Raw genomic sequence first — 18,495 nt, 5'->3', positions numbered from 1 at the left:
TGATTCATCCGTTATTGTCCAACTTCAGCAAAACACTTGATATTTCTCAATAACCCTTTTACCTACCTTCTATCAATTGTTCCTCATTCTCTACAGAGATGACTTCAAACCCTTTACCTCTTCCTCAAAATTCTAAAGTCATTCCCCGCCTCATCTTGGAAGAGCTTGAAGAGCAAATCATTCCATCCTTTTATTTCAACTTAGCTCAATAGTTTCCTCTCTTATTTGTTGTGATATTTGAGCCACCAACACAAATAGACTTTATCTGTAACTCTTAGTCAAGCTAATTTTCCATTCTAGTACAAAAGATATGACTATTTCTTGCCAGGCACAGTGGCTCATGCCTGTAATCCCAGCACTTTGGGAAGCTGAGACAGGCGGATCATTAGGTCAGGAGATGGAGACCATCCTGGCTAACATAGTATAACCCCGTCTCCTATAAAAATACAAAAAATTAGCTGGGCATGGTGGCAAACCACCAGTAGTCCCAGCTACTTGGGAGGCAGAGGCATGAGAACCCCTTGAACCTGAGGTGGAGGTTGCAGTGAGCCAGGATCAGATTGAGCCACACTGCACTCCAGCCTGGGAAACACAGTGAGATTCTGTCTCAGAAAAAAAAAAGAGAAAGAAAAATGAAATAGTCTTGAGACGGAGTTTCGCTGTTGTTACCCAGACTGGAGTGCAGTGGCACGATCTCGGCTCACTGTAACCTCCGCCTTCTGGGTTCAAGCAATTCTCCTGCCTCAGCCTCCCGAGTAGCTGGGACTACAGGCACGTACCACCATGCCCAGCTAATTTTTGTATTTTTAGTAGAGACGGGTTTCACCTTGTTGACCAGGATGGTCTCGATCTCTTGACCTTGTGATCCACCCACCTCGGCTTCCCAAAGTGCTGGGATTATAGGTGTGAGCCACCGTGCCCGGCCGAAAAAAGACTATTTCTTATGTCATCGATTATGGGTCATGCCCATGCATTTGCATTTTAACTTATTTATGTTTCCCCAATATATTACAATTAGTGCATCATACTCCTTTTTAAAATTACATACAGATTATATTACCTATAGATTTCATTTCAATTTTACAAAGGGCATATTAAAATAATTTGTAATAAAAAAGGAGAGTTGGGTCTAATATATTTGAGAACCATACTCTCTGATAACCACTGTTTATCAGAATGAATGAAAGGAAGTTCGTATTGCTGAGTGACTCTCGCCTTTAGATACTCTACTTTTCTTTGAAAACTTGGACTATTCCTTGTTTACCTCCTTGACTGTAACTTTATTCTACATGTGGAGTACACCAAAGTTCTGTCATCTATCCCTACCTCTTAGAAAATCTCATCTTCACTTTGGGAGGCCGAAACGGATGGATCACTTAAGGTCAGGAGTTCAAGACCAGCCTGACCGACACGGAGAAACCCCATCTCTACTAAAAATACAAAATTAGCTGGGCGTGGTGGTGCATGCCTGTAATCCCAGCTACTCAGGAGGCTGAAGCAGGAGAATCGCTTGAACCCGGGAGGCAGTGAGCTGAGATCGCACCATTGCACTCCAGCCTGGGCAACAAGAGCAAAACTGTTTTTAAAATTAAAAAATAAAAAATCTCATCTTCTACCAGGAATTCAATTAACACTGCGGTACGACTGACCCTCTGGCTCTCAACTTGCAAAGCATACAATCCACATTTCTAGATGCTTTCTAGCCCCTACAAACTCAAACTTCTCATATGCCTCCACAGCAGCTAGTTCACCTGTCTTTTTTATATAACAATTATTCAGACTCAAAATCTATGAATCATTTTTTACACCCCCTTCTACTTCTCTCCGGACATGCAATGGGCCCCAATGTGTAGTTAATTCTTCTTTGGGAATAATATCTGGAATATGTCAATTTCTTCCCATTATCAGTGTTTTGATTTAGCTTCTTAACATCTCACATCTAAACTACTACTTCCTAATTGAGTTTCCCACCTCCAGGTTCTTCTCACTCTAATCCATCCTGGCAGATACTGCCAGATCAGCATTCCCAAACCATCATTTGTTTTTCATTATTTTTTGAGACAGGGTCTCGCTTTGTCACCTAGGCTGGAGTGCAGTGGGGCAATCTCAAACTCACTGCAAACCTCCATCTCCCTGGCTCAAGCATTTCCCCCGTCTCGGCTGGGACTACAGGTGCCCGCCACCATCCCCAGCTAATTTTTCGTATTTTCAGTAGAGATGGGGTTTCATCATGTTGGCCAGGCTAGTCTCAAACTCCTGACCTCAAGTGATCCACCTGCCTTGGCCTCCCAAAGTGCTGGAATTATAGGCGTAAGCCACTGTGCCCAGCCCAAAATCATTACTCTGATTATGTCATTAGTTCCTCAATAGCGGTCCAAAACTCAATAAAATCTAAATTCTTCAGCTTGAAATTCAAAGACCTTTATAATCTGATTTTGAGTTACCTTTTTCAATTTAATCTTTTACTACTTCCCCACATTCCAGACAATAAGAGTTCCTTTAATATGTCTCTTAACTTCCTCTCAGACCTATCTCACTTCAAGCAAAGAGTTCTTTAAAATTCACCTGACCACAGGCTCATACTATCACTGCTAAGGGTGAAAGAATTATTCAATATGTTTTCAGAACAATTCATTGAATAGCCTGTTCCACACCCTGAACTCTGGCTCTTTAATCTTCATTATCCTGAATCTGAAGTCTGATCCTACTTTAGCTGCCCTGCCAACAGCTTCACGTTAATGGTAAACTGTATGCTTCAGAATCATACTCACATATATGACTTCCTAAGCTATGTTCAGGGGTAATCCTGGGCTGATTGCCTTGCACTCTCTAGTTACTGCTAGGCCCTTACTTTTTTATTTTATTTTCCCCCAGAGGGAGTCTCACTCTGTCACCCAGGCTGGAGTACAGTGGTCCAATCCTGGCTGACTGCAACCTCTGCTTCCCAGTTCAAGCAATTCTCCTGCCCCAGCCTCCACGTAGCTGGGATTACAGGTATGCGCCACCACACCTGGCTAATTTTTTTTGTATTTTTAGTAGAGACGGAGTTTCAACACGTGGGCCAAGCTGGCCTCAAACTCCTGACTTCAAGTGAGCCATCCACCTTGGCCTCCCAAAGTGCTGGGATTACAGGCTTGAGCCACCGCGCCCGAACAACTTCTTCTAAGTGTTTATATTGTACAGAATTAAGTATTCTGTACAAAATTCCCTTTTATATTTAGTTTTACTAAAAGGCAGTTTCATTTTGGGAGGGGACACACTTAACCAGTCTGGGTAGTAACAGAGAAGTTATGTGGAACTGTGTTCCCCAAAGAAGACTGAAAATCAAAGCTCAGGTAATTCATCCCAAAGACAAACCATCTGCAAATAAACATGAGTTGAACATACACTAACTGGATCCTGCTTCTCAATCTGTAGATATTTCAGTCAGTCATATCTATGATGATTAAATAAAGAGCAAATGTAATTACTTTTACTCTATTCACTAATGGTCTAACAATGGACAAGGAGATGTTTACATCAAACCAGGTGGTTGATATATACTTCTTTAAATGTTAGACATTTTCCTTTATGCAAGAAGCTTGGGGGGCAGGCACCTCCATTATAAAGAATTCCAAGTGGGGATCCAAATTTTGTTATGTTCTCAAATAGTAAGGAGGCTACACATACACATACACACACACACACACACACACACACACACACACACATTCTATTGAGAGCTATGTGCCAAATATTTCAAATGTGTATGCATTTTACATACACATTAATTCAACTTTGTATGATGTAGATACTGTTACAACTGCCATTTTACATACAAAGAAACCAAGCTTAACTAACTCGCCCAAGATCATATAAACAGAAGTGGGCCAAGATTGGAATCCAAGAAGTGTGACTTCAAAGTCCCACAAGATTAAGTACTCCAATAGTCTGAAGTATATCCAGCAAATTAGAGGCTCTCAGGACATAAAACTATGCCACTGGAGTATTTCAAGGAGTATTTTAATGTACTCAATCATTCAATCATTTGTTTATATCAATATAAAACTTTATTTCATACTCTGGATCATAATCCAATTCTGCTTTAATTTTCCTACTCAAATTGTTCCAGCTTTGGCCACTGGAAACTCTTTCAGCTGGTTCCTTTGCTCCTTTGCCATAGGCCCGTCAATGTGAAATGTTATTGTTTTTAAACCAATTCCTTATTTTTTGGTACAACAAGATACTCAAGGTTCATCTTATATATATATATATATATATATATATTTCCTGCCTCCAGCACAAAATTAACCATTTCTCCAAGAAGCCCTAGTTTCTTTTATTGAAGAATAGTATTAGAAAATAAGATCTGGGGCAAGGTGTGTTGGCTCACACCTGTAATCCCAACACTTTAGCAGGCTGAGGTGGGAGGAGTCCTTGAGACCAGGAGTTCAAGACCAGCCTGGGTAACATAGGGAGACCCCCTCTTCTATAAAAATAGAAAAATTTGGCTGATCACAGTGACTCATGCCTGTAACACCAGCATTTTGGGAGGCCGAGTCAGGTGAATCACTTCAGCTCTGGAGTTCAAGAACAGCCTGGGCAGCACAGCAAAACCCATCTCTATGAAAAACACAAAAATTAGCTGTATGTGGTGGCAAGAACCTATAGTCCCAGCTACCTGGGAGGCTGAGGTGCAAAGATGGCTTAAGCCTAGGAGACAGAGATTGCTGTGAGCTGAGATCACGCCACGACACTCCAGCCTGGGTGACAGGGCCAGACCTGTCTCAAAAGAAAGAAAAAAAAAATTAGCTGAGCATTGTGGCATATACCTGCAGTCTCAGTGCCAGCTATTTGGGAGGCTGAGGTGGGAGGATAGGTTGAGTACAAAAGGTCATCGCTGCAGTGAACATGCCACTGCACTACAGCCTGGGTGACAGAGCAAGACCCCTGTCCAAAAAAAAAAAAAAAAAGAGAAACTAAGATCTGGGCACTAGGCACACTCCTAGGTATTGTTTCTTTCAACTTTCTCAGCTGACAAAGAATAGAAATATATGTGTGTATATTAATTCAAGTATATACATATATCTATAATAAATATTTCTACACCTTAACATTTTGTACTGATATCTACAGCTCAAATCCATTACCACAAAGATTATTCTAGTCTCCACCCCTTGCTTAACTGTAAATTCTACTCCAACCGTGAGAAGCCTGCCTCCTGCTATCCATTTACTTAATTCAATTGTAGTATATACATACACAATCAGTATAAGAATTGTAAACTTCTATCCCCTTGGGAAGTAACTTTATCAATTAAAGTATAAGTACAGTTCCTTTTGTCTTACAAATTCCATTCATTTCCAGAATTATTTAAGTCGGCACCTTCCTCCCTTTTAGCAAGGTTGCTTCACTCATTTGTGATAGTTTCTCCCGTTAAGGTCTGCATTCCTGAAATTCCTTGACCTCTTAAAATTTTTCTTATATTTGCATACATTAAAGTTTACCCTTAGGCCCAGCACAGTGGATCACACCTGTAATCCCAGGATTTCTGGAGGCCAAGGTGGGTGATGACTTGAGGCCAGAGCTCAAGACCAGCCTGGTCAACATGGTGAAATCCCATCCCTACTAAAAATACAAAAATTAGCTGGGCATTGTAGTGCACACCTGTAATCCCAGCTACTTGGAAGGCTGAGGTAGGAGAATTGCTTGAACCTGGGAGATGGAGGCTGCAGTGGGCCATGATCATGCTACTGCACTCCAGCCTGGGTGACAGAATAAGACTCTGTCATTAAAAAATAACTAAATAGGACGGGCATGGTGGCTCATGCCTTTAATCCCAGTGTCCGACCTACCCTCTGCGGGAGGACTGAGCTCGTTCGGAAAAAACCGGACCGCAGGCAAGAAGAAAGTTCTTAAGTTCAGGCTTTATTGAGAGAAAAGAGCCTCCGGCACTTTGGGAGGCCAAGGCAGGTGGATCATTTGAGGTCAAGGAGTTCCAGACCAGCCAGCCGACACAGTGAAACTCCGTCTCTACTAAAAATACCAAAATTAGCCAGGGTCATGGCAGGCACCTTTAATTCCAGCTACTCAGGAAGCTGAGGCAGGAGAATCACTTGAGCCTGGAAGCAGAGGTTGCAGTGAGCTGGGATCGTGCCACTGCACTCCAGCCTGGACCACAGAGTGAGCCTATGTCTAAATGAAAGGGAAAGGAAGGAAGGCAGGTTTACTCTTTGTGCTGTAAAGTTCTATGGGTTTGACAAATGCATAATGTCATGTGTCCACCATTACAGTGTCAAACAGAATACTTTCATGAAGCAGTAATTTTAACTGAATTAAATGATACAACTCTCAGTGGGAACAGCATGGTAAGGAAGAAAGAAGATGAAGTCAAGAGCTGTGAGATGAATCCACTGATACACCACAAACAGACTAGGAATGGCAGTTACCCTCTCTGGGTCTCAGTAGTTCCACTACAAAATGGGGGTTCAATTAGACTAATAATATACACCATTTATTAAACACTGTGTCAGGAATGGTGCTAAGCATGTCACATGTATTGCCTCATTTATTTCTAACACTATAAAGTAGACACTGAGAGAGCAGGACATCCACCTTCAGAACGGGAACCTTTCTACAAAACAGAGAATTAAATAAGGGTGATATTGAAAAACGCAAGAATATTTTTGCTCAGAAGCATGTTCAGTGTTACAGCATGGTAAAGGGAGGCCAGCAAAACACTGGGCCAAATCTCCACAGTCTCTTCAGAAAGAAGACAGCTCAGGCTGTTGGATTCTCTTACACACATGCCAATAAGAAAAAAAGCATCACCTGGGGAGAGGATACCCTGATACGGTATTTGCAGAATCCTAAGTGCATCCCTGAAACAAAAATTATCTTCGCCAGCATCAATAAGAAAGAAAAGGCAGACTTGATTGATAGCTTACCTAAAAAAACTACTAACGGCTAGGCACAGTGGTTCATGCCTGTAATCCCAACACTTTGGGAGGCTGAGGCAGGTGGAACACCTGAGGTCAGGAGTGCGAGACCAGACTGGTATATATGGTGAAACCCCATCTCTACTAAAAATACAAAAATTAGTCAGGCACAGTGGTGGGCGCCTGTAATTCCAGCTACGAGGGAGGCTGAGGCAGGAGAATCGCTTGAACCTGGGAGACAGAGGTTGCAGTGAGCTGAGATCATGCACACCTACCTGGGTACAAGAGTGAAACTCTGTCTCAAAGAAAGAAGAAAAACTGGCTGTGGTTAAATGAATATGATTTATTTTTTAAATTTTACTTCTTACATTTTTTAGACAGGGTCTTGCTCGTCACCCAGGCTGGAGTGCAGTGGCTGGATCACAGCTCACTATAGCCTTGACCTCCTGGCTCAGGTGATCCTCCCATTTCAGCCTCCAGAGTAGCTGGAACTACAGGTATTCACCATCACACCTGGCTAATTTTGTTATTGTTGTTGTTCTTTTTATTTGTTGTATTTTTTTTTAGAGACAGGGTTTCACCATATTGATCAGGCTGGCCTCGAACTCCTGACCTCACGTGATCGGCCCACCTCAGCCTCCCAAAGTGTTGGGATTACAGGCGTGAGCCACTGCACCTGGCCCCGGCTAACTTTTTGTAGAGATGGGGGTTTTGCCATGTTGCCTAGGCTGGTCTGAAACTCCTAAACTCAAGTGATTTGCCGGCCTCAGTCTCCCAAAGTGCTGAGATGACAGGTGTGAGCTATCATGAAGGTCTTGTTTTTTTTTAAATTTTAATAGCAATTCCAATTAGGTAAATGCTATCACTCTTTTCCCCTTCTAAAGATATGACTGAACTTCATTAATAATCTTCAACTTTTCATCAAGGTGGTGAACGCCATCTTAAAACCTATTGTTGATTGGTTTTATATTTAGATTTACATAACTGGTTATTCGAACATATTTAAATACTGGCAAAATTCCTTCATGTCTCAGAACCCAAGCATGATTCACCTGTGTTTTGTTTATTTGCCTCCTAACAGCAACAGCTGAAGATAAGGCAGCAATGTCTACATTTTTGGCCTTAACCATGCCAAGCTAATTAGAATTCCTTGTATTTAAAATGCTTCCTTTTGCTTACTGAAAAGCACTTTAGGATGTGGTTTATGTGTAGTATCAAATAAAGGATAATTAACACTTAAAAATAAAATAGGCCAGCAGTGTTGGTTCATGTCTATAATCCTAGTACTCTGGGAGGCACAAACAGGCATATCACCTGAGATCAGGAGTTTTGACATCAGCCTGGACAACGTGGTGAAACCCGTCTCTACTTAAAATATGAAAATTAGCTGGGCAGGGTGGCAGAAACCTGTAGTCCCAGCTATTCAGGAGGCTAAGGTAGGAGAGTCCCTTGAACCAGGAAAGCAGAGGTTACAGTGAGCTGAGATAGTGCCACTCCACTCCAGCCTGGTGACACAGCGAGATTCCATCTCAAAAAAAAAAGCCAGGTGTGGCTCATGCCTATAATCTCAGCTCCTTGGGAGGCCGAGGTGGGAGGTTCATGAGGTCAGGAGTTCAAGACCTTCCTGACCAACTTTGAGAAACCCCATCTCTACCAAAAATACAAAAAAATTAGCTGAGCACAGTGGCATATGCCTGTAAACCCCTTTAGGAGGCTGAAGCAGGAGAATCGCTGAACCCAGGAGGCAGAGGCTACAGTAGGCCGAGATCAGGCCACTGCACTCCAGCCTGCGCAGCAGAGCAAGACTCCATGTGAGGGGTGGGAAGAAAGAAGTTTCAAAAACAGGCTGGGCACAGTGGTTCATGCCTGTAATCCCAGCACTTTGGGAGGCCAAAGCATGCAGATCACAATATCAGGAGTTCGAGACCAGCCTGACCAACATGGTAAAATCCCATCTCTACTAAAAATACAAAAATTAGCCGGGCGTTGTGGCATGCTCCTATAATCACAGCTACTCAGGCAGCTGAGGCAGGAGAATCACTTGAACCCAGGAGGCGGAGATTTCAGTGAGCACCACTGAACTCCAGCCTGGCAACAGAGCGAGACTCCATTTCAAAAAAGAAATAAAAAAAGGAGTTTCAAAAACAAACCACTCCAGCCAGGAGCGGTGGCTCATGCTTGTAACCTCAGCACTATGAGATGCCGAGGCAGGCAGATCACGAGCTCAGGAGGTCAGGAGTTCGAGACCAGCCTGGTCAACATGGTCAAACTCCGTCTCTACTAAAAATACAAAAATTAGCCGGGCATGGTGGTGGGTGCCTGTAATCCCAGCTACTCAGGAGGCTGAGGCAGGAGAACTGCTTGAACGCAGGAGGTGGAGGATGCAGTGAGCCGAGATCACGCCACTGCACTCCAACCTAGGTGACACAGCTAGACTCCATCTCAAAAAAAAAAAAACCTGTCAAGCCATATTCATCTTCCAAGCTAGTTCTAATTTTCCAGATTATTCATGCTTTTTCCTAACACAATTCACAGTGCATTGCAGTATTCTTTCTACTTGACTCTATTCTGAAGTCAAATTTCTTTTTCTCCCGTTTTTTTCTTTTGAGATGGAGTCTTGCTCTGTGGCCCAGGCTGGAGAGCAGCGGCGCAACCTCAGTTCAGTGCATCCTCGCCTCCTGGATTCAAGCAATTCACCTGCCTCAACCTCCTGAGCAGCTGGGATTATAGGTGTGTGCCACCACGCCCGGCTAATTTTTCTTTTTTAGTAGAGACGGCATTTCATCATGTTGACCAGGCTGGTCTCGAACTCCTAACCTCGTGATGTGCCCATCTCAGCCTTCCAAAGTGCTGGGATTACAGGCATGAGCCACCATACCCAGCCTCTTCTTTTTCTTTCTAAAGATACACAGTCTTGCACTCTCTGCCCAGGCTACAGTACAGTGAGACAGACCATGTCTCACTAGAGCCTAAAACTCCTGGCCTCCAATCCACCAGCCTAAGACTCCCAAGAAACCAGGACTTTAAGTATGTACCACCAGGTCCAGCTAACTTTTTTTTTTTTCTGGTAGAGAAGGGTCTTGTCGTGTTGTCCAGATTATTCTCAATCAATCCTCCTGTCTCTGCCTACCAAAATGCTGAGGTTATACAGATGTGAGACACTGCATCCAGCCACAAATAATTTTTGGGAACTGAGCTGGGCACACTGACTCATGCCTGTAATCCCAGCACTTTGGAAGGCAAGGCGGATGATCATTTGAGGTCAGGAGTTTGAGACAAGCCTGGCCAATATGCTGAAACCCGATCTCTACTTAAAAATACAAAAAACAGCTGGATGTGGGGGCACACACCTGTAGTCTCAGGTACTTGGGAGGTGGAGGTACAAGAATCACTTGAACCTGGGAAGCAGAGGTTGCCGTGAGCAAAGATAATGCCACTGCACTCCTGCCTGGGCAACAGACTGAGACCCTGTCTCTAAATAAATACATAAATATGAGAACCGTATATTATTCATTTAAAAGATATTCCAGCTGGGCACAGCAGCTCATGCCTATAATCCCAGCACTTTGGGAGGCTGAGGCAGGCAGATCACAAGGTTAGGAGTTCGAGATGAGCCTGGGCAACATAGTGACACCCTGTTTCAAAAAAATAAATAAATAAATAAAATAAAAGTCATATTCCAGGCCAGGGGCAGTGGCTCACCCCTGTGCTCCCAACACTTTGAAAGGCCAAGGTGGGCAGATAACTTAGGTCAGCTGTTCGAGATCACCCTGAAAAACATAGTGAAATCCCATCTCTACTAAAAATATCAAAATTAGCCAGGTATGGTGGAATGACTCTGTAGTCTCAGCTGTTTGGGTGGCTGCAGCTGGAGAATCTCTTGAACCTGGGAGGCAGAGGTTGCAGTGAGCTGAGATTACACCACTGTACTCTAGACTAGGCAAGGGTGTAAGACTCCATCTCAAAAGGCGGGAGAGAATGAGAGCGAAGTGAAAGGGTTTCCCTTTACAAAACCATCAGATCTCGTGAGACTTACTACCATGAGAACAGTATGGGTGATATAACTTCCATGATTCAATTATCTCCCACCAGGTCCCTCCCACAACATATGGTAATTATGGGAGCTAAAATTCAAGATGAGATTTGGGTGGGGACACAGCCAAATGTATCAAAGATAATAATTAAAAGTTTATGTCCTCCGCAAATTCACATGTTGAAAGCCTAATACCTATTGCTAAGGTATTTGGAAACAGGATCTTGTGGTGATTAGGTCCTGAAGTTGGAGCCTTCATGATGGGATGAGAGCCCTTATAGAAATAAATTTGTGAAAGCTCCTTTCCTCTCTCTCTTTCTGCCAATCCAGGAACAGAAAGAAGGTAGCCACCTATAAACCAGGAAAAAAAAAGCCGTCACTAGGAACCTGATGATGCTAGCACCCTATCTTGGAATTCCAGTTTTCAGAACTATAAGAAATAAATGTTTGTTTAAGCCAAATATAAATAAAATTTAATAAAACTTAAATAAAGATCTTACTTGAGTAGAAACGTCTATGCAATAGTGGAGTTGAAATCTGAACCCAGGAGCCACAGATGGGACCTTTTTATAACTACATTATGTTTTCCATCATTATCATCCCAACTAAGCCATTTAAGGAATATATTTTCGAGTACTTTGATGACAATTAGGTGTGCAAGTGCAAAACTCTTTGCTGTGCTTAGTTTTCCCATTTATATATTAGTAGAAGGAGAAAAATGTTTTGTTCTTTTTTTTGGAATTTCAGTGCTTACAGAGGGCTGAATATTTGGTTTATTATCTTTGAATCTGTTGTCTACAAAATCTCAGGGGATGAAATATTATCCTTATTAGATTCACAAGGCCATACTAACTTTGGAAGTGTCTTCAGAGATGTGTTTGCAGAATTGTGGCTTCACAATTTGCAGGAATGTGGCAGGGAGCATATTCCAGAAAGGTGTTCACAGGCTTTTTGATTTTATAAATCCTCTTGGGGGCAGAGCACAGTGGCTCACACCTGTAATCCCAGCACTTTGGGAGGCAGAGGTGGGTAGATCACCTGAGGTCAGGAGTTTAAGACCAGCCTGACAAACATGGTGAAATCCCATCTCTACTAAAAACGCAAAAATTTGGCCAGGCACAGTGGCTCACACCTATAATCCCAGCACTTAGGAAAGCCGAGGTGGGTGGATCACCTCAAGTCAGGAGTTCAAGACCAGCCTAGCCAAGATGGTAAAACCCTGTCTCAACTAGAAATACAAAAATTAGCCAGATGTGGTCGCGGACACCTATAATACCGGGTACTTGGGAGCCTGAGGCAGGAGAATTGCTTGAACCTGGGAGGCGGAGGTTGCAGTAAGCCAAGAAGGGGCCACTGCACTCCAACCTGGGCAACAAGAGCGAGACTCCATTTCATTAAAAAAAAAAAAAAAACTTGCTGAGTATGGTGATGCACGCCTGTAATCCCAGCCACTCAGGAGGCTCAGGCAACAGGCAGAGGTTGCAGGGAGCCAAGATCCCGCCACTGTACTTGCCTGGACTACAAGAGTGAAACTCCATCTCAAAAAAAAAAACCAGGCCGGGCACGGTGGCTCAAACCTGTAATCCCAGCACTTTGGGAGGCTGAGACGGGTGGATCACGAGGTCAAGAGATATCGAGACCATCCTGGTCAACATGGTGAAACCCCGTCTCTACTAAAAATACAAAAAATTAGCTGGGCATGGCGGCACGTGCCTGTAATCCCAGCTACTCAGGAAGCTGAGGCAGGAGAATTGCCTGAACCCAGGAGGCGAAGGTTGCGGTGAGCCGAGATCGCGCCATTGCACTCCAGCCTGGGTAACAAGAGCGGAACTCCATCTCAAAACAAAAAAAACCTCTTGCCCAAGGGAATAGGTTTCTTTAGGCTACAAAGGGGTCCAAGACACATTTAAAAATGTTAAGAACCCTGCTCTGGAGGGAAAAGCTCTGTTGCCAAGGCTGGAATGCTGTGGCACAATCAGGGTTCACTGAAACCTCAACCTCCCAGGTTCAAGCAAACTTCCCATCTCAGTTTAACAAGTAGCTGAACTACAGGCACATGCCACCCCCATCCAACAGTTTTATTTTCTGTAGAGATGAGGTCTCACTATATTGACCAGGCTGGTCTCAAGCTCCTGGACTCAAGTGATCCTCCCTCCTCTGCCTCGCAAAGTCCTGTGTGAACCACTGGGCCTGGCTGAAAATACTCTTCAAAATACTTTTTGGGAAGGCAGAAGGATTACAACAAAAATAGAATACTGATCCTGTTATTTACTGGCTAGGTGATTTAACTTGGTTTCAATTTTGTCATCTGTAAAATGAGAATAACAAGAAGGAAGTTTTATGAGCATTAAAATGACAATATATAACGTTATGTACCATACTGACTGACTCACAAGAGTGGTTTGATATTACTGTCTATGCCCTTCTCAATCTCTATATGCTATAGCCTATCATATCAAGATTCTGATGCTTAAGATCCAACTTTAAAACTTTTCAACAGTTTTCCTATAAAAACTCAGTCTCCTATTAGCCCTAACCACTCTGTCCACTCTAAAATCCACTGCAGCCTAGCATTTACCTTTCATTTGTATTTTGTTCTTGTTTCTGAGCCAGCTCTGGCTCTGACGCCCAGGCTGAAGTGCAGCGGCTCTATGTCAGCTAACTGCAATCTCTGCCTCCTGGACTCAAGCCATCCTCCCACCTCAGCCTCCCAAGTAGCTCGGACTACCGGTGCACATCACCGTGCTTGACTAATTTTTGTATTTTCTGTAGAGACAAGGTTTTGCCATGTTGCCCATGCAGGTTTCAAACTCCTGAGCTCAAGCAAGCTGCCTGCCTCGGCCTCCCAAAGTGGTGGGATTACAAGTGTGAGCCACCAAGCCTGGCCTATTTAATACGAACTTGTATATTCAGGTATTAAATCCCCTAGCCAGTTGTTTTTTGTTTTGTTTTTTGAGACAGAGTTTTGCTACTGTTGCCCAGGTTGGAGTGTAGTCGCACCATCTCAGCTCACTGCAACCTCCGCCTCCTGGGTTCAAGTGATTCTCCTGCCTCAGCCTCCTGAGCAGCTGGGATTACAGGGGTGCATCACCATGCCCAGCTAATTTTTTGTATTTTTAGTAGAGGCAGGGTTTCATCATGTTGGCCAAACTGGTTTCAAACTCCTGACCTCGGGTGATCCCCACCAGTCTCAGTCTCCCAAAGTACAAGGGATTATAGGCAAGAGCCACTGCGCCCAGCTGACAAACTGTTAACTTCTCACACCATAGCTTATATATATATATATTTTTTTTTTTTGAGACGGAGTTTCCCTCTTGTTACCCAGGCTGGAGTACAATGGCGCGATCTCGGCTCACCGCGACCTCGGTCTCCTGGGTTCAAGCAATTCTCCTGCCTCACCCTCCCAAGTAGCTGGGACTACAGGCGTGCGCCACCATGCCCAGCTAATTTTTGTATTTTTTTAGTAGAGACGGGGTTTCACCATGTTGACCAGGATGGTCTTGATGTCTTGACCTCGTGATCCACCCGTCTCAGCCTCCCAAAGTGCTGGGATCACAGGCGTGAGCCACCACACCCAGCCCACAGCTTATAAATTTTTTTTAAGAGACAGAGTCTCACTCTGTGCCTGGGTTGCAATGCACTGGCACGATCAGGGTCTCACTCTGCACCCAGTCTGGAGTGCAATGGCACAATCATAGCTCACTAGGGGCTCAAGAGTAGTGAGCTATGATTGTGCCAGTGCTTGCCTCCTGAGTAGCTGGGATCACAGGCTTGAGACACCACGCCCAGCATCACAGCTCTTGATGTGTTGCTTTCACTTAATCACATTTCCACCTTGATGTACTCAAAATGTTTTTATTAGACATCAACTTTTCTAATCACATTTGTGCTTTCTACACAAATGTGATCATTATTATTTCCTGTCACAATTTACAGACTTTCAAAAATTAATTTGGTTTCTACTGAAATAAAATGTAGACGAACACAGTAAACTAAATAATGGAAGTGAATACCTTAAAACAAAATTTATTTTAAAGTCTAGAAAGTATGCAACGTTTACCACACATAATCTCAAATTGTTTTATAGGAGGAAGAGCTTGAAAATTTCAAACATAAAATGCAACCAGAATAGAATATTATTTGGCATTAAAAAAGGAATGAGGCCAGGTGCAGTGCCTCATCCCTGTCATCCAGCATTTTGGGAGGCCAAGGCAGGCGGAACACTTGAGGTCAGGAGTTCGAGACCACCCTGGCCAACATGGTGAAACCCATTCCACCAAAAATACAAAAACTGGCCAGGCGTGGTGGCAGGAGGCTGAGGCAGAAGCACTTGAACCTGGGAAGTGGAGGTTGCAGTGAGCCAAGGCTGCACCACAGCCCTCCAGCCTGGGCAACAGGGTCTCAGTCTCCGATAAAGAAAAAATAAAAATAAAAAACAATGCTGGGCACGGTGGCTCACGCCAGTGATCCCAGCACTTTGGGAGGCCGAGGCAGGTGGATCACGAGGTCAGGAGTTGGGGAATAGCCTAGCCAACATACTGAAACCCTGTCTCTACTAAAAATACAAAAAAATTAGCTGGGCATGGTGGCGGGCACCTGTAATCCTAGCTACTCAGGAGGCTGAAGCAGGAGAATCGCTTGAACCCGGGAGGTGGAGGCTGTAGCAAGCTGAGGTCGCGCCACCACACACCAGCCTAGGTGACAATGCAACACTCTGTCTCAAAAAAAATTATAAAAATAAAGGACTGGGCACGGTGGCTCACGCCTGTAATCCCAGTACTTTGGGAGGCCGAGGTGAGCGGATCACGAGGTCAAGAGATGGAAACCATCCTGACCAACATGGCAAAACCCCGTTTCTACTAAAAATACAAAAATTAGCCGGGTGTGGTGGTGTGCACCTGTAGTCCTAGCTACTCAGGAGGCTGAGGCAGGAAAACCGATTGAACCAGTGAGGCGAAGGTTGCAATGAGTCGAGATCCCGCCATTGTACACCAGCATGGTGACAGAGCTAAACTCGGTTGAAAAAAAAGAAAAAGAGAAAGGAAGGAAGGAAGAGGAAGAGAGAAAGAGAGAGGGAGGGAGGGAGGGAGGGAAGGAGGAGGGGAGGGAAGGAAAGAGGGAAGGAAGGACGGACGGACAGATTCACTCACCAGGGCGCGGTGGCTCATGCCTGTAATCCCAGCATTCTGGGAGGCCTAGGCAGGCTGATCACGAGGTCAGGTGATCTAGACCATCCTGGCTAACACAGTGAAACCCTCCCCCGCCCCCCCTTCTCTACTCGAAAATACCAAAAAAAAATTAGCCAGGTGTGGTGGCAGGTGCCTGTAGTCCCAGCTACTCGGAAGGCTGAGGCAGGAGGATCACTTGAACCTGGGAGGTGGAGGCTGCCCTGAGCCACGATCTCGCCACTGCACTCCTGCCTGAGCTACAGAGCGAGATTCCATCTCAAAAAAAAAAAAAAGAAGGGGGGTGGGGAATGAAGTCCTGATACATTCTACAACATGGATGAACAATGAAAACACCATGTTCAGCGAAACAAACCAGGCAAAGAAAGACACATATTATATGATTCTTTTTTTTTTTTTGAGACGGAGTTTCGCTCTTGTTGCCCAGGCTGGAGTGCAATGGTGCAATCTCGGCTCACCGCAACCTCCGCCTCCTGGGTTCAGGCAATTCTCCTGCCTCAGCCTCCTGAGTTCAGGCAATTCTCCTGCCTCAGCCTCCTGAGTAGCTGGGATTACAGGCACACGCCACCATGACCAGTTAATTTTTTTTGTATTTTTAGTAGAGACGGGGTTTCACCATGTTGACCAGGATGGTCTCGATCTCTTGATCTCGTGATCCACCCGCCTTGGCCTCCCAAAGTGCTGGGATTACAGGCTTGAGCCACCGTGCCCGGCCTGTATGATTCTTTTTAATAGGCAAATCTAGACAGAAAATATACTGGCGGTTACCTGAGGCTGGCAGGGAGAGGGAATGGGGAGTGACTGCTAAATGGCTTCTAGAGATTCTTTCTGGGATGACGAATTAAATAGTGGTTGATGGCTATAGAACTTAATGAAGTTTTGAGTATCAATGAATTATATGCTTTAGAAAGCTGAATTTTTTGGTATGTGAATCATTTCAATAAAACTATTATTTAATTTTTTTAAGTTGCCACTGAAAAGCCACAATAATTTTGTTGGCAAAGGAAATCATGAAGTCACTAAAAAACTAACCTGTCATGTTAGCCAGGTCAACCTCCAAATTCCTTCTCCCATTCTTAACAAGTACATGAAACTAGAGACTGAATCAAAGAATTCCAGACACAGTTGGCTGTTAACTAGAATAGTAAGTGGCTTCCTGGGCTCTGTCACTAATAAACTGTAGGGGGCTTCCAGCCTCGGTGATTACGGAAGTAGTACTTTTCATCAGCAAGCTCAAGAAGGAATGTCAAAATAGGATGACACTTGCCTGGTAGCTCTACAAAAAACTGAAAAACCAGAAGGGGTGTCACCTACACACTCCCAAGTCTATGCAGGTGTCAGCCTGCCCCCACCCAACACCCGCCAGCAGCGTGCACCATTCAACCACATCTCAACTTGCTCCTTACAAATTGACACTTACACTAAAAAGTCCTTAGATCTCATTTGTTTAAAATGACAAGATATACACCCCTCACAGGGTTCTCACTCAACGCCTTCCAGCCTCCGCCCTGCCCCTGCCCACCCCCAAACCTACACACGTGTTAGCCCGACACCGCCCCACCGGGTCCCACGTGCACCTGGTCTAACACACTCCCCACGTGTGGGCGCCCCACGGGCTTCCTCAGGTAGCTGAGGTCAACGCGTGACCCCCAGGTCTCTCGAGATATGAGACGGGAAGGACTAGGCCCTAAGTCCCTGAGGTCCCAACCCTGCGGGGAGTGTCCACACCCATCCTCCATACTAACCCCAACAAATCGAAGGGCCGGGGGCGACGGCCCCTTTAAGACGCGGCCCAGTTGTAGCCCGCAAAGAGGGGCGCAACAAGGCCTACACAACCCCCACTCCGTTCGCCCGCCCACGTCTAGTCGCCTCACCTCGGGCCGCCGGGCCCCGCCGCCGCGGCGGCGGCGGAGGGGGGGCGGAGTGCGGGCGGGGTCCGGAGGGGGGGGTCGCCCCGCCGACGGTGGAGCCGCGGTTCGCTCTCTGAGGCCGTGGGACGGTGACTGCGTTGGGCGTGGACGCTCCTAGCTCGCTCCCTCCGCGGCTCCTGGGACCCCAAGATGGCGGCGGCGCTGAGGCGGCTGCGGGCGCTGGGCCGGCGGCGGCGGCGGCCACTTTCACTCACTGAGAGGAGCGGAGCAGGGACACGGGGAGCCATGGCGGGGGGGAGGAGAGGCGCCATAGCCAGGCCAGAACAATCGAGCCGCTACTCGGGTGGCTTACCCCCGCCCCGCCCACACTCACTGCTCGTCGCCTGCCCGTGGCCACCCGCAGTACCGCTGCCGTCGGCCTCGTGCAGCTTGCACCCCGCCGCTGCCGCCTGACGCCCGGTGCGGACCGGGGTTCCAGGGGAGACCCT

At 45.4% G+C, this 18,495-nt stretch overlaps 1 protein-coding gene across 4 annotated transcripts in view; it reads right to left on the bottom strand.

Annotated features, from left to right (window-relative positions):
* Positions 1–18,262, bottom strand: part of INO80 (INO80 complex ATPase subunit) — a 134,614-nt gene extending 116,352 nt beyond the window's left edge. For all 4 annotated transcript variants that reach the window (XM_035259798.3, XM_035259801.3, XM_078334318.1 and 1 more), the window contains exon 1: positions 18,011–18,262. The gene's annotated coding sequence lies outside the window, so the exon portion shown is untranslated. The remainder of the gene's footprint in view (positions 1–18,010) is intronic.
* Between the last annotated feature and the right edge of the window lie 233 nt (positions 18,263–18,495).

The sequence above is a fragment of the Callithrix jacchus genome, chromosome 8, assembly GCF_049354715.1.
Source record: "Callithrix jacchus isolate 240 chromosome 8, calJac240_pri, whole genome shotgun sequence".
In the NCBI taxonomy this organism is placed as follows: domain Eukaryota; kingdom Metazoa; phylum Chordata; class Mammalia; order Primates; family Cebidae; genus Callithrix; species Callithrix jacchus.
This window is presented reverse-complemented; position numbering and strand designations above follow the sequence as displayed.